The sequence below is a fragment of the Salvelinus fontinalis genome, chromosome 4 (genome assembly GCF_029448725.1).
Source record: "Salvelinus fontinalis isolate EN_2023a chromosome 4, ASM2944872v1, whole genome shotgun sequence".
In the NCBI taxonomy this organism is placed as follows: domain Eukaryota; kingdom Metazoa; phylum Chordata; class Actinopteri; order Salmoniformes; family Salmonidae; genus Salvelinus; species Salvelinus fontinalis.
In genome coordinates this window covers 72,362,505-72,380,029 of record NC_074668.1, presented here as the reverse complement: position 1 = coordinate 72,380,029, position 17,525 = coordinate 72,362,505, and positions in this window count along the sequence as shown.

Here is a 17,525-nt window from a genome sequence, read left to right as displayed (position 1 = left end):
CTTTTGTTCGAGGCATGGTTCACATCAGGCAATGCTCCTTGTGAATAGCAAACTCAAATTTTGTGAGTTGTGTAGGGCAGGGCAACTCTAACCAACATCTCCAATAATCTCATTCATTGGACTCCAGGTTAGCTGACTCCAATTAGCTTTTGGAGAAGTCATTAGCCTAGGAGTTCACACATTTGTCCAACCTACACTGAATTTTTAAATGATGTTTTCAATATAGACGAGAAATACAATTTGTGTTATTAGTTTAAGCACACTGTCTATTGTTGTGACTTAGATGAAGGTTAGATCAAGTTTAATCAATTTATGCAGAAATCCAGGTAATTCACAAAGGGTTCACACTTTTCTTGGACTGTATATCAATCAGCTTTGCGCCAGGTGCCTCTTAGTAGGCTGTAGTTTGAACTTTATAATGTAAAATTATATTTTTTTATACCATGAATATATCAATTGACATCAATTCATCATGGTGAAACAACTATTAAATCATATGCTGCTATAAATAGTCATGCTCCGTTATTTTTCTTCATCAGCCACTAAGCTTTAACAGGACACATGATGGTGTAGGATGCAGTGCGAATTAAACACAGCAACAACAACAAAAAGTCCTCACTGTCAACTGCGTTTTATTTTTCAGCAAACTTAACAAGTGTAAATATTTGTATGAACATAAGATTCAACAACTGAGACAAACTGAACAAGATCCACAGACATCTGACTACGAAATGTAATAATGTGTCCCTGACCAAAGGGGGATCAAAAGTAACAGTTAGTAACTGGTCTGGCCACCAGCTGCATTAAGTACAGCAGTGCATCTCCTCCTCATGGACTGATTTGCCAGTTCTTGCTGTGAGATGTTACCCCACTCTTCCACCAAGGCACCTGCAAGTTCCTGGACATTTCTGGGGGGAATGGCCCTAGCCCTCACCCTCCGATCCAACAGGTCCCAGACGAGCTCAATGGGATTGAGATCCTGGCTCTCTCTCAGAACACTGACATTCCTGTCTTGCAGGGAATTATGCTTGTTCTGTGCATTATGGCTGGTGGCATTGTCATGATGGAGGGTAAAGTCAGGATGAGCCTGCAGGAAAGGTACCACATGAGGGAGGAGGATGTCTTCCCTTTAATGCACAGTGTTGAGATTGCCTGCAATGACATCAAGCTCAGTCTGATGATGCTGTGACAAACCGCCCCGGACCTTGATGGACCCTACCAAATCGATCCCGCTCCAGAGTACAGGCCTCGCTGTAATGCTCATTCCTTCAACGATAAACGCGAATCTGACCATCACCCCTGGTGAGACGAAATCGCGACTCGTCAGTGAAGAGCACTTTTTGCCAGTCCTGTCTGGTCCAGCGACGGTGGGTTTGTGCCCATAGGCAACGTTGTTGCCTGTGATGTCTGGTAAGGACCTGCCGTACAACAGGCCTACAAGCCCTCAGTCCAGCCTCTCTCAACCTGTTGCGCACAGTCTGAGCACTGATGGAGGGATTGTGCGTTCCTGGTGTAACTCGGGCAGTTGTTCTTGCCCTCCTGTACCTGTCCCGCAGGTGCAATGTTTGCATGTACCCATCCAGTGCAGGTGTTACATGTGGTCTGCCACTGTGAGGACGATCAGCTGTCCGTCCTGTCTCCCCTGCAGCGCTGTCTTAGGCGTCTCACACTACGGACATTGCATTTTATTGCCCTGGCCACATCTGCAGTCCTCATGCCTCCTTGCAGCATGCCTAAGGCACTTTAACGCAGATGAGCAGGGACCCTGGGCATCTTTCCTTTGGTGTTTTTCAGAGTCAGTAGAAAGGCCCCTTTAATGTCCTAAGTTTTCATAACTGTGACCTTAATTGCCTGCCGTCTGTAAGCGTCTTAATGACTGTTCAACAGGTGCATGTGCATTAATTGTTTATGGTTCTTTGAACAAGCAGGGAAACAGTGTTTAAACCCTTTACAATGAAGATCTGTGAAGTTATTTGGATTTTTACGAATTATCTTTGAAAGACAGGGTCCTGAAAGGGATGTTTCTATTTTTGCTGAGTTTATATGGGTTGGGCAACAGTACCCTCCACTCAATATCAGATTAGAAAGATGTTGTACTTACAATGTTGCAAGGGGTAGCAATGACTTACAACATGCTGCACCAACACTTTATTACATCAATAATACATTCATACTATGTAATCGATTGAAACACACACAGCTGTTATTGCTTAATTCATTGTCAAACAGTAGAGGTAGTGTTTCCTCTGTTTCACACTGAGGTAAAGCCCCTCAACCCTCTTCTGGAGATGCTCCGTCTGCCCTGTCTGAAGTGTGGCTGTCAAACAGGGCATATTACAAACATGACTCCACTGACATCAATGCAATTATGAAGTTGAGTCAGAGAAACATTCACTTTTCTACCTGTTGGATTCTGGCTTGAAATATACTAATTCCTATCATCATAATAGAAAGTATTGATTACTTTACAAGTATAAGAAATGCATGTTTTAGGGGTCAATGAAGGGTGAATAGGAACTTTGGGTATGGAAAGTTACTGGGTAAGACAGGGGGAAGTGCAAGAAGTTCATATTCTGTTCAAACATGTTATTGCTGAATATGAATATTTCTAAGGAAGGAGGCAGTTTGGATTCAGTTCCTGATAAGGCAGGCCAGTTTCTGTGGAACTGGGACAATGAGGGATGTGGAACTCAACTTGAGATAAGGTCAGCAGTTGAAGAGAGAAGACGCTGGGGGGGCGGTATCTGACTACAGTCCTATTCCACACATACACCTACACATACACTTCCATGCCCATGAGGGTCCTAGACTTAGGCAGGCCATGGCAATACCAGTGAGAGGAACTTAGTGTTTCTGCATAACAACAGAGTGTTTATCTTAGACATGCAAGGTGGCAATTCCATCCATTCACATGCAGAACGGAGAGGGTGCATTTTTAGAAGCAGGTCTAACTCTGGGCATGCCTGCACAACTTTCTGCAAGTATAGCCAATATTGGCATGCAACATCGCAGCAGAAAAAGCCCACCGTGCCAGTAGAAGACAGCTCCTTCTGCAAGTACATTGCTTAGGCATATATTTCGCCTCTGTACATATTGAGAGGCTTAAGGAGCATGCCGTGTGGCAAACTGCTATCTCTAGGCCCTCATCTACTTTGGCAGATGATTTTCCCGAAGTCTCTTTGGCTGCTGTCCACGCTGACGTGCCACACACTCCTTTGCTATAGAAACTGTAATTGGTCTTTGTACGGACATGTTTGATGAAGGATGACACATCGTCTTTCGCCAGGAAGACATCATAGTAGCCCTTTCCAACATGAAAAAAGAGAGTCAGACTGCAAGATTATATCACAAAATTCCACTGCATTTCTTTATTGAACACACCGTGTAAACATTCAGTGCAGGGGGGAAAAAGTATGTGAACACTTGGATTTAATAACTGGTTGACCCTCCTTTGGAAACAATAACCTCAACAAAACGTTTTCTGTAGTTGCGGATCAGACCTGCACAACGATCAGGAGGAATTTTGGACCAATCCTCTTTACAAAACTTCAGTAATATTCTTGTGACATCTGATGTGAACCGCTCTCTTGAGGTCATGCCACCATCTCAATCGGGTTGAGGTCAGGACTGACTGGGCCACTCCATAAGATGTATTTTCTTCCGAGGCCGTTCTGTTGATTTACTTCTGTTTTGGGTCGTTGTCCTGTTGCGTCACCCAACTTCTGTTGACCTTCAATTGGCAGACAGCCTTACATTCTCCTGCAAAAAGTTTTGATAAACTTGGGAATCATTTTTCCATTGATGCTAGAGAGCTGTCCAAGCCCCGAGGCAGCAAAGTAGACCCAAACCACGATGCTACCTCAACCTCATCTCAACTGTCAAGTATGATGTTCATGTTGGTGTGCTGTGCCTCTAAAAAAAAAAAAATCTCAACACATAGTGTGTTCCTTCCAAACAACTTAACTTTAGTTTCATCTGTCCACAGAATATTTTTCCAGTAGTTTTTTGGACAGCAGTGTTTTCTCCCGTGGTGTTCTCCCATGAACTCCATTCTTGTTTAGTGTTTTACGTATCGTAGACTCGTCAACAGAGATGTTAGCATGTTCCAGAGATTTCTGTAAGTCTTTAGCTGACACTCTAGGATTCTTCATCTCATTGTGCTCTTGCAGTCATCGTTGCAGGATGGCCACACCTAGGACGAGTAGCAACAGTGCTGAACTTTCTCCATTTATAGACAATTTGTCTTAATGTGTACTGATGAACATAAAAGGCATTTAGAATTTTTGTAACCCTTTCCAGCTTTATGCAAGTCAACATTTCTTAATCTTAGGTCTTCTGAAATCTCTTTTGTTCGAGGCATGGTTCACATCAGGCAATGCTCCTTGTGAATAGCAAACTCAAATTTTGTGAGTTGTGTAGGGCAGGGCAACTCTAACCAACATCTCCAATAATCTCATTCATTGGACTCCAGGTTAGCTGACTCCAATTAGCTTTTGGAGAAGTCATTAGCCTAGGAGTTCACACATTTGTCCAACCTACACTGAATTTTTAAATGATGTTTTCAATATAGACGAGAAATACAATTTGTGTTATTAGTTTAAGCACACTGTCTATTGTTGTGACTTAGATGAAGGTTAGATCAAGTTTAATCAATTTATGCAGAAATCCAGGTAATTCACAAAGGGTTCACACTTTTCTTGGACTGTATATCAATCAGCTTTGCGCCAGGTGCCTCTTAGTAGGCTGTAGTTTGAACTTTATAATGTAAAATTATATTTTTTTATACCATGAATATATCAATTGACATCAATTCATCATGGTGAAACAACTATTAAATCATATGCTGCTATAAATAGTCATGCTCCGTTATTTTTCTTCATCAGCCACTAAGCTTTAACAGGACACATGATGGTGTAGGATGCAGTGCGAATTAAACACAGCAACAACAACAAAAAGTCCTCACTGTCAACTGCGTTTTATTTTTCAGCAAACTTAACAAGTGTAAATATTTGTATGAACATAAGATTCAACAACTGAGACAAACTGAACAAGATCCACAGACATCTGACTACGAAATGTAATAATGTGTCCCTGACCAAAGGGGGATCAAAAGTAACAGTTAGTAACTGGTCTGGCCACCAGCTGCATTAAGTACAGCAGTGCATCTCCTCCTCATGGACTGATTTGCCAGTTCTTGCTGTGAGATGTTACCCCACTCTTCCACCAAGGCACCTGCAAGTTCCTGGACATTTCTGGGGGGAATGGCCCTAGCCCTCACCCTCCGATCCAACAGGTCCCAGACGAGCTCAATGGGATTGAGATCCTGGCTCTCTCTCAGAACACTGACATTCCTGTCTTGCAGGGAATTATGCTTGTTCTGTGCATTATGGCTGGTGGCATTGTCATGATGGAGGGTAAAGTCAGGATGAGCCTGCAGGAAAGGTACCACATGAGGGAGGAGGATGTCTTCCCTTTAATGCACAGTGTTGAGATTGCCTGCAATGACATCAAGCTCAGTCTGATGATGCTGTGACAAACCGCCCCGGACCTTGATGGACCCTACCAAATCGATCCCGCTCCAGAGTACAGGCCTCGCTGTAATGCTCATTCCTTCAACGATAAACGCGAATCTGACCATCACCCCTGGTGAGACGAAATCGCGACTCGTCAGTGAAGAGCACTTTTTGCCAGTCCTGTCTGGTCCAGCGACGGTGGGTTTGTGCCCATAGGCAACGTTGTTGCCTGTGATGTCTGGTAAGGACCTGCCGTACAACAGGCCTACAAGCCCTCAGTCCAGCCTCTCTCAACCTGTTGCGCACAGTCTGAGCACTGATGGAGGGATTGTGCGTTCCTGGTGTAACTCGGGCAGTTGTTCTTGCCCTCCTGTACCTGTCCCGCAGGTGCAATGTTTGCATGTACCCATCCAGTGCAGGTGTTACATGTGGTCTGCCACTGTGAGGACGATCAGCTGTCCGTCCTGTCTCCCCTGCAGCGCTGTCTTAGGCGTCTCACACTACGGACATTGCATTTTATTGCCCTGGCCACATCTGCAGTCCTCATGCCTCCTTGCAGCATGCCTAAGGCACTTTAACGCAGATGAGCAGGGACCCTGGGCATCTTTCCTTTGGTGTTTTTCAGAGTCAGTAGAAAGGCCCCTTTAATGTCCTAAGTTTTCATAACTGTGACCTTAATTGCCTGCCGTCTGTAAGCGTCTTAATGACTGTTCAACAGGTGCATGTGCATTAATTGTTTATGGTTCTTTGAACAAGCAGGGAAACAGTGTTTAAACCCTTTACAATGAAGATCTGTGAAGTTATTTGGATTTTTACGAATTATCTTTGAAAGACAGGGTCCTGAAAGGGATGTTTCTATTTTTGCTGAGTTTATATGGGTTGGGCAACAGTACCCTCCACTCAATATCAGATTAGAAAGATGTTGTACTTACAATGTTGCAAGGGGTAGCAATGACTTACAACATGCTGCACCAACACTTTATTACATCAATAATACATTCATACTATGTAATCGATTGAAACACACACAGCTGTTATTGCTTAATTCATTGTCAAACAGTAGAGGTAGTGTTTCCTCTGTTTCACACTGAGGTAAAGCCCCTCAACCCTCTTCTGGAGATGCTCCGTCTGCCCTGTCTGAAGTGTGGCTGTCAAACAGGGCATATTACAAACATGACTCCACTGACATCAATGCAATTATGAAGTTGAGTCAGAGAAACATTCACTTTTCTACCTGTTGGATTCTGGCTTGAAATATACTAATTCCTATCATCATAATAGAAAGTATTGATTACTTTACAAGTATAAGAAATGCATGTTTTAGGGGTCAATGAAGGGTGAATAGGAACTTTGGGTATGGAAAGTTACTGGGTAAGACAGGGGGAAGTGCAAGAAGTTCATATTCTGTTCAAACATGTTATTGCTGAATATGAATATTTCTAAGGAAGGAGGCAGTTTGGATTCAGTTCCTGATAAGGCAGGCCAGTTTCTGTGGAACTGGGACAATGAGGGATGTGGAACTCAACTTGAGATAAGGTCAGCAGTTGAAGAGAGAAGACGCTGGGGGGGCGGTATCTGACTACAGTCCTATTCCACACATACACCTACACATACACTTCCATGCCCATGAGGGTCCTAGACTTAGGCAGGCCATGGCAATACCAGTGAGAGGAACTTAGTGTTTCTGCATAACAACAGAGTGTTTATCTTAGACATGCAAGGTGGCAATTCCATCCATTCACATGCAGAACGGAGAGGGTGCATTTTTAGAAGCAGGTCTAACTCTGGGCATGCCTGCACAACTTTCTGCAAGTATAGCCAATATTGGCATGCAACATCGCAGCAGAAAAAGCCCACCGTGCCAGTAGAAGACAGCTCCTTCTGCAAGTACATTGCTTAGGCATATATTTCGCCTCTGTACATATTGAGAGGCTTAAGGAGCATGCCGTGTGGCAAACTGCTATCTCTAGGCCCTCATCTACTTTGGCAGATGATTTTCCCGAAGTCTCTTTGGCTGCTGTCCACGCTGACGTGCCACACACTCCTTTGCTATAGAAACTGTAATTGGTCTTTGTACGGACATGTTTGATGAAGGATGACACATCGTCTTTCGCCAGGAAGACATCATAGTAGCCCTTTCCAACATGAAAAAAGAGAGTCAGACTGCAAGATTATATCACAAAATTATACATAAAACCAAACCGCCAGGGTGTGGCAAGTAGCCTAGAGAGGTGGGTTGCTGGTTTAAGTCCCAACCTCTCTGTGTGTGTCTGTGTGTCTCGGAGGGATCTAGATAAAGCAAAAAGACAAATTACTGTCCCACAATATAACATCACAAACACATCCTTCATAACAAAAAGAAGACCAGCATGCACTTTAAGAAGGTGTAATTATACCCTGAACAAAATATCAACACAGAAGGTAGTACAAACCCTGAGGCTTTCCGGAAGTGGTATTGCTTGCGATTCCCATCCACTGATATAGCATGCATCTCCTGTGAGCAGTGCGGTGACTTTAACATTTAATCTGACTTATTTATACAATCAACTAACTAAGTTAAGTTGTTACCTGATTTTAAATTATGTAACAGTTAACCCATTAGGATTTGGGGCACCACGAAACGGTTCTTTAAATAGTTACCATATCCCAAATTAAACTCAAGGTCTTTACTTATTTCATCTATAAACAACTTATTAATCATAACCTCATATCATCATTCTGAACAGTCGTAACCTCTGGCATATGCAGAAACCTGAGCCTTATGATTCAGTACTACACAAATTGGTTTAATTATTTATTTACTAGCTAACTAAATGGTAACATAAACATATACACTTAATACATTAGAAACCGGTCCCTAGCAGACTGACAACAATACGGCTGCTTGTTATAAAAGTACATGGAGGGAGAACGAGAGAGGGACAGACACTTAATGTTGTTACATTTAGAGACTACTTTCACTTTGCATACGAACCACTGCCTGCTTGGAGTAAGATCATTCATGTATGTGAAATCCTTGGTTTCTCTCTTTACATGACATTTTTGGAAAGGGTGTTGGGACTTTTTGCGGCACGCTTGTAAGGCTCTAATTGTCCTAAAAGGGGTCCCCACCCGTCTTCTAATGTTGTTCTCCTCTGCAGTCGTTCGGTATCCAGTGACTTGTCGTGTAGTCCTGAACAGAACAACAGAGTTTATTCTACTTCCATTCGCTCTGGAAGATGCTTCTTTGAAGATAGTTCCCAGGGGGTTGATGAAAGTAGGAGAATATGATGGTTTGAACAGACTAATAGAATTGTCCCACTTAAATACATTTTTCTAGGTGCTTAGGACAGCTAATCAGCCGTACCAGTGTTTTGTCCGGGAGGTGACTTTATCGTCTCTACCTCGTGTTGAGATTTCAGAGTTCAAATCACTTTGAACGTGAGCTGCAACTACACGCCTCTCTGGTCTGATATGTTAACTCTTAACCCCTCATTTTATACAGTTCTTTAAAAGGGGTGGTTCGTCAGACTGACACGCTCTCTGACCAAACTAAGGGCAAGGCTTGTCACTTGTACAAAGTTATGCAAAACTTATATTTTATGGCTCCTAAAAATCATGTCCCTCTTAACAAAATGTTTTCATAGTTCATGCACAACGTAGAGGATGGAAACTTCGTACATGTAGTGTGTGTACAGTATTTCCTTTATACATTTTTTAATGACATCACAAAATAACAACCAGACCAACATCCGTGTTCTTTTAGGTCGCCTCTGACCATTCCCCTCATTCTATTTTAGAAATATTGTTCCAGTATTCCCTTTAAAACGTGTTAGAGTTTCGGCGGGAAAATCTGTGAAACAAAGGCACATCCCTCCGGTGAATTTGGAGAGCGAGAGAGCTGAATGTTCTGTCCTTGATTTACAGCAGGGCGTGAGCTGTCAACTGCAACCAGCTCCCTTCTCACACCTCTGCGGGTGAAAGGGGGTCTGGCTGAAGTTATTTACTGCAAAGCTGATCTGACCTATTTGGATCCTCACAGGACAGTCATGACAGCAGGCAGGACAATGGAGGAGATCGTTTACACAAAGCTTGTCCATTTCCAACCGCCCATGCATCCATTCGGGGAATGCCTTCTGGAATGTGTCGACATATCTTTCCACTCTAATAACATGCAAAACGTAGAGGTGTAAGGGCAATATTAACGACTCATTCAAATTATCATTTGATTAGTATATACACACACTTACTCTACCAAAGTGCTTTGTTCTTCCGTCAAGCATTTGTGGGAATGCTTGATGGAAGAACAAAGCACTTTGGTAGAGTAAGTGTACATCCTGGGGCCAGCACCTTCATGTCTTCAAAGGACTTGAAGAGGTCCACTGTGACGATGCTCCTGTGAGTCACGGTGGCTGGCCAGGAGCCACTTTTCAAGTTCGTCCACCCCCACTGTCCAATGTCTCAGACACCCGGAGCAGTTCAGAGCAGAAAGGGACAGGTTGTAGTTCCGAGTCAGGAGTAATTAATTATGTTCTTTAGTAGCATGTGAATAGAAGTAAAGCCCTTAAAAACCACATACTTACCATTTTATTCCAATCAGGATGACCTGCTTGCCACTCATCACTGTCAGGGCACTGGGGGCGCAACCACACAGCTGTGGTAAAAGACAAACTAGAAACCAAAATGTGACAAATAATCACAAGTAAATTGTTTTATATATATATATATATATATATTTGGATTGAAGCATTAAATTGTGCAGCATGACAAAAAGTTGGTATTACAGGAGGTACTATCAGATTTAATTTGAAATAGCAAAACTGGGGGGGATCACGTGACCCCTGAACGAGACGGCCGCATGAACTAGGAGCTCCGCACAAGTAGTTTCCAATTCCTAATCTTACCTCCACTTCAAGTTTAAACTCATTTAGCTTTAGTCAAAAAGTCATGGCGGCTACAAAAGGCGACACTACAGGTGACATTTTTACCCGGACTCGAGCACTAGCGACGGAAAAAGCCTCCAAGAAGCAGCTAGCTTCAGAAAAAGCTAGCGCCATTAGCCAGGAGCAAGAGGACCCGTTCCCCCCCCGAGGCCCAACGAATGCCAACCTCGCACTCTGTCGAAGACATCTTTTCTGAGCTGAGATCCCAACGTACAGAACTCAACACTAAACTAGATGCCATTAACGCTCAGCTCAGTGCGATAGGGGGCAAGGTGACAATCCTGGAAAATGCTTTGCCTAACATAAACAACAAGATAACCATAAACGCGGGGCGCCTGGACGAGGCAGAGGGGCGAATCCTATCCACGGAAAACTTACTGACAGACGCCATGGAAACAATAGCATATGCTAAAAAAAAATAGAGCAGCTGGAAGAGAAAACAGAGGACCTGGAAAACAGGGGGCGAAGGAACAATTGTGTTCTATTAAATCTGGACTAAAAAGAAGAGGGAAACATGCCACTGATCCGCTACCTGCAAGACAAACTTCCCGAGTGGCTCCACCTGTCCACCGACAGGCCCATAGAACTCGAGAGAGCTCACCGAGCACTGAGGCCCCCACCAGCAGCCAGACAACCACCGCGCCCAATCACCATACGTTTCCTGAGATTCACCGACAAGGAACGAGTCCTACAGGCGGCGAAAACCAACACCATTACAGTGGGAAACGCCAAACTCACCTTACTCCAGGACCTGTCAGCTGGAATACGCCGAAAGCGGCGAGAGTTTGATGAGGTGAAGAAATGCTCCATTGACCGAGGCATCTTTAGTGGATTCAAATACCCAAACGAGCTCAGGATTCTTCACCAAGGAGCCCTGCAACACTTCAAAACTCCCGAAGAGGCAAAACGTTTTTTGAAAGACAACCCCGGTCAATGAGAAATGGACCATTGACTAAATGCGATTACTGTTATTACTAAAGGAGGTAAGACAACATATAGCCGATATCCAAAGACCCACCCGCCCTGCTAAATGTTATTATAGCCGTCTAATCTATATTTATCTTCCTTTAGCTGAGAGGGATAAGCCCCATATTATAACCTAGGCCTACTATATGTAGGCTGGGCTATTGATTTTATTTTCTCCCTTTTTTAATGTGGTCTGGACGGGGGCTACGTTGTAATTTACTCAATGCGGGGCGGAGAGGATGAGGCATTTCTTTGGTGGGTAGGGGGAGACGTTGTGCGTTGCTAACTGTTCCCGTTTTTTTTTTTTGTTGGAACACAGTATTGTGACTGAGCGGGGAGGTAATAGATCCAACGGGATATGTCGAGTTGTTTGGGAACTCGGCTGGGGTGTTCAGAGATTGTTATTTTATGTAAACCATTTATTTTCCTTTTATGTGAACGCAGCTGTAACTACTATCCACTTTTACCCAGAGATGACTTGCACTAAAGTTCGATTACTGTTCGATGACGATGACTAGTACCCTAAATCTATTGACATGGAACTGCCATGGTCTAGGCCATGCAATAAAACGGAAAAAGATACTATGTGCTCTAAAAAAGGAAAAAGCAGACATCGCGCAATTGCAAGAGACACACCTCTGTGATGCTGAACATGCCAAACTCCGCAGAGCTTGGATGGGACAGGTGTATTTCTCATCTTTCAATTCCAACAGTAGAGGTACAGCAATACTTATCCATAAGAATGTTCCATTCATAATTGACAAAAACATATCTGATCCGGAGGGGAGATTTATTTTGATAACTTGGTCACTGCATGGGCAACCAATTACTATCTTAAACATATATACGCCCCTAACACAGATACTCCTGCTTTTATGTCGAAAATGATAACCCTGTTCAATGAGCATTGTGTTTTCTTTGGAGTTTTGGCCGGAGATTTTAATTGTACCCTGAACCCAACCCTAGTCAAATCATCTCAAGTCCCCACCACAAATCCTAGATCTGCAAAGATGTTGAACTCTCTTACTAAAGAGATGGGACTGATAGATATCTGGAGAGAGACTAATAGCTCATCTATAGACTATACATACTACTCTAATGTCCATAACACCTACTCCCGTATAGATTACATTTTTATCCCAAAGAGTTTCATAAATTCATCCACGTGTACAATCTGACCCATAGCGCTTTCGGATCACGCCTTTGTCCACCTCCGCTTTGACCTTTGCAAAAACATCCCGATGTCAAAGAGCTGGAAATTCAACACCTCCATGCTATCAAACGAAGCAATCCATACATCGGTAACTACATGGATAGACAACTACACACAAGACAACAAAGATTCTCCTGTTTCTCCGGCCACAATGTGGGACGCTGCTAAAGCCACACTAAGAGGTCATCTAATTGCATATGCTTTCTCTAAGAAAAAAGCAATGGAAGCACACAGGCTAGATCTGGAGAGGGAGCTGGAACGCTGTGAAAAAGTACACGAACAATCCCCAGACAGCACCTCCTGGAGTCAACTTAAAGCAGCCAAAGCCAAACTGAATTTGGACTATACTCGGGAGATTTAAAAAAAAGTTTTCTTTACTAAACAGAAATACCATGAGTATAGCAATAGGCCTAGTAGATTGCTTGCTTATCAATTAAAAAAAGAGCATTCAGACCGTACAATTATGGCTATCCAAACAGCAGAGGATGAGGTCACATATGACCCAAAAAAGATCAATTTAACTTTTCATGATTTTTTACTGCAAACTATATACCTCTGAGAGAAAACACACGGAAGCAGAACTCCACTCCTTCCTAGAGGGAATCTCGCTACCTAAACTATCAGAGACCGACCAAGAAGATCTCAACTCCCCCTTCAGTCCTGAGGAGATCCTGGAGGCAATTACCTCCATGCCACCTAACAAGTCCCCAGGCCCAGATGGATTCCCCAGAGAGTTCTACAAAGCTTTTTGGCCCCAGCTTAGCCCTATTTTCATGCCAATGCTGGAGGATTTTTGCAAAAACTGAGTTCTCCCAGACTCAATGCACACAGCTCGCATTACAGTGTTGCTCAAAAAAGACAAGGACCCCCTATCCTGCTCCTCCTTCCGGCCCATAAGCTTGTTGGATTTCGACTACAAAATAATTACCAAATTGCTCGCCAAAAGTCTCTCAGTCTTAGAAAAGTTCAATATGGGCCCAAACTTTATTAAATGGATCAAATTACTATACTCTCATTCAAATGCCATGGTGACTACTAACGGACTGAACTCTGACAGATTCCCTTTGGGATGGGGCACAAGACAAGGGTGCTCGCTGTCCCTCCTGCTCTACTTGTTGGGGGCGGAGCCTCTGGCAGAGTTGATAAGGAGCAATCCAAGTATTATGGGTGTTCCTGCAGGCGGCCTGCAGCACAAGATTTCGCTTTACGTGGATGATGTCTTGCTCTACATATCCAACCCTGAGAAATCTCTTCCTCCCATTTTAGACACAATTGCTCAGTATGGCACGTTTTCAGGTTATAAGATTAATTTTAACAAATCCACTGTCTGCCCTCTCAATATTACACTCACCAGTTCTATGAAGACACTATGCCCATTCCAATGGAAGACACTGGGGTTTCAATACCTTGGGATATTCATAACACCAGATCTGAATAGGCTTTTCAAGGAGAATTATCTTCCACTCCTGGATCGAATCAAGAACAACCTCCAAACCTGGATCTCCCTCCCAATTAGCTTAGTAGGAAGAATTAATGTAATCCGTATGAACATCCTCCCTAGACTGAACCATTTATTTCAGAAGCTCCCATGCTATCTCCCAGGTTCCTTTTTCAAAACAATTAACCAAAGCATCACCAAATTTATATGGGGCAATAAAAAACCTAGGATCAAGCTCTCCACTCTATCGAAACCTGAATCTAAGGGTGGTCTTGCCCTTCCCTCCCTTCAATTGTACTACTGGTCTGCCCAAATCCGCAACATGCTAACATGGATCACAAACAGACAAGAGTCAACGTGGATCCAGATAGAAGCCCAATCCTGTGGTTCATTGCCACTAAGCTCAACTATATTCATTAATAACTTTAGTGAAGTGGGCAACATAGCCAAAACATTTGTGATTTACAGCACCCTACTAGCGTGGAGGGACTGTAAGAAATACCTGGGCATCTCCTCCCAAATATGTTCTCACTCGCCTATAGCAGGCAACCCAGACTTGCCAAAAGCCCTGAGGGATGCCAACTTTAATCTTTGGCATACTCTAGGAATCAGGACCTTTTCAGACCTATTTCATCAGAAGACCACTACACTGAAATCCTTTCAAGAGCTCTGCAGTGAATTCAATGTGCCATGATCCCATTTTTTTTAAATATCTTCAAATTAGACATGTCATCTCCTCATTTACTTCCAAGAGGAGGTTTAGAACTCAGTTGAATGAAGTTGAAACCCTTATTGTCACAGCACAATCCATTAAAGGCAAAATATCCTATATCTATAGACTCCTTTCTGAGAAAGGAGGATCCTCCTTTACTCCTTTGAAAATAATATTGGAAAAGGACCTTGGTCTGACTATCAGTGATGAGTTATGGGCGGAGGTTTGCGACAGGGTATACCGCTCCTCTACTAATGTAAAAATGAAAGAATCTAATTACAAATTTTTGTACACATTTTATTACACTCCCTTGAGACTCCATAAAATGAAAACAGACATTTCTCCTAACTGTAAAAGACATACCTCTGAAAGTGGAACCTATATGCATGTATTTTGGAGCTGTGGAGAGATTGCCAGATTTTGGCAATCTATACATACTGCTGCACAGAAAATACTAGATGTACAGTTTGATATGACCCCGTGTCTCTATCTTCTTAATGCCCAGCAGGACTTTGTTCTTGATCCTGACAGAGAAAATTTGCTCATGACCTTTACATACTTTGCTAAGAAATGTATTCTTCTATTGTGGGCCTCTAATACTTCTCCTACATTTAAAATGTGGATTGACCAGATTGTTGACTTTCTCCCTCTTGAAAAGCTCATTTATGACCTCCACAAGAGACAGCCCAAGTTTGATAGACTCTGGTCTCCACTACTCAACTATATTTCAAATTGGACAGAGTGAATGGGGGGGATCAGGGAGATGAGCAGATGCGTGTTGTGTAAGGTGCTGTAAAATCTAAAAAGCTAATTATTGGCTCGTCATCTCAGCTATGGCTGGAAATAGCTAATAAGAACCTTGATAGTGCTGCTGCAAGTTTGATATTTTAAATTTTGTTATAATTATTATTTGTGTGTATGTGTGTGTATGTATGTGTATATATATATATATATATATATATATATATATATATATATATATATATATATATATATATATATGTATGTATGTATGTATGTATGTATGTATGTATGTATGTGTATATATATATATATACAACTATTTTTTATTATTATTATTTTTTTTTAAGTCTGTCACATCTGTGAATGTGGAATGTGTTTGGTTGGTTGATTGAAAACTTAATAAAACTTTAAATTGAAAAAAAAAAGAAACAGCAAAACTATAAACGCACACTTTGCTCCTTCAGAGACTCTGTTGTACAAAACCTTAGTGCTGTGGGTGGCTATGTCACATGTGGCAGAGAGAAGATGCCTGGGCAGTCCTCTCTAGCACAACCGCATCCTCACTGTTGCAATACTGACACTGGCCCAACACAGTACCTTCAGCAGAGAGCATGCTGTCCACCATTGCCTCTCTCCCCCCCCCCCCCACTTGTATGCACTCTGCCCAAGTCACCTTTGGAGTTACATGACAATCTGGCCCTGTGAAACTCTCTATCAGCTCCTGTAGGTCCTGCATCAGGGAGTCAGGGAGAACTCATGAAAATAATAGCTTGGCTGTATTACATTTTTTAAAGGTTTGGCATTCTAGCATACTGTACCTGTATCATGGGGGGATAGGTGCAGGAGCATGGGTACTGCGGGAGGATTTTGAATCTATTTTCAATACATGCAACCTAAGAGTTCATGCCTGCAAGACAAAGGCTTAGGTTACAGTCAATCAGTCTGAGGATTTGAAAGTTGTATAGCACCATTTTGTATTTTAATCCCACATTGAAATGAAAGCCAATGAGCCAGCTAAAATTCATCAGTATATTGCAACTGCATTTAGTACTAGTTAGAAATGTCCTAAATGGTAGTCATGCTGCCTGACAAGTTGAACGACTCTAGCCTTGATGAGGCCCTTACTCTCTTGGGGTTGTGTGTAGCGTGATTTCCTTAGGGTCAAGCGACCTGGCTTCAAACCTACCTCAGGTCAAATGAGCAGAAGTAGGATAGTGTATGAAGGTCAAACGCAAATCCTTTTAAGGCGTTAGGGATTTGTGATCGAGAAGCACCGGTTGTGTTTTCTGAACCAAGGGAGTAGTGTAACAATTCTAGCCTTGATAAGTCTGTTAAGAAATCCCCCAAGGGAGATCTCACTCTTGGCATCTCCGTTGGGGTTCCTTTAGGGCAGGGTTTCCAAAACCTCTCCTCGGCCCCTCCAGACATTTCACATTTGAGTTTTAACCCTTAACTGGCACACATGGTTCAATTAGTCAACTAATCATCAAGCCTTTGACTAACTAAATCAGGTGTGGTAATTTAGGGTTAAAACAAAAATGTGAAACTTCTGGAGGGAGCCAGTGGAGATGGTTGGGAAACCCTGTTTTATGGTCCGATGCTCCAGGGTCAAGCTCTATTTAAGTTTATTACTAGAACAGGGGGCAGGCAAACAGGTCAATGGCTGGCAAAGATCAGTAATCCAGATAAGAGTCCAAAAGGTACAGAACGGCAGGCAGTCTCAGGGCAGGCAGAGGTAAATAATCCAGTGTGGTGGGACAAGGTACAGGACGGCAGGCAGGGTCAGAGCAGGCAGAACGGTCAAAACCGTGAAAACTAGAAACAGGCCGGCGCAAGAGGGGAAAAAGCTGTTAGGCTTGACGAACAAAACAAACTAGCAACAGACAAACAGAACACCTGTATAAATACACAGGGGATAATGAGGGGAGAGGAAAGACACCTGGTGGGGAGTGGAGACAAACACAAAGACAGGTGAAACAGATCAGGGTGTGACCAACTACTTTGGAGGTTATGATTA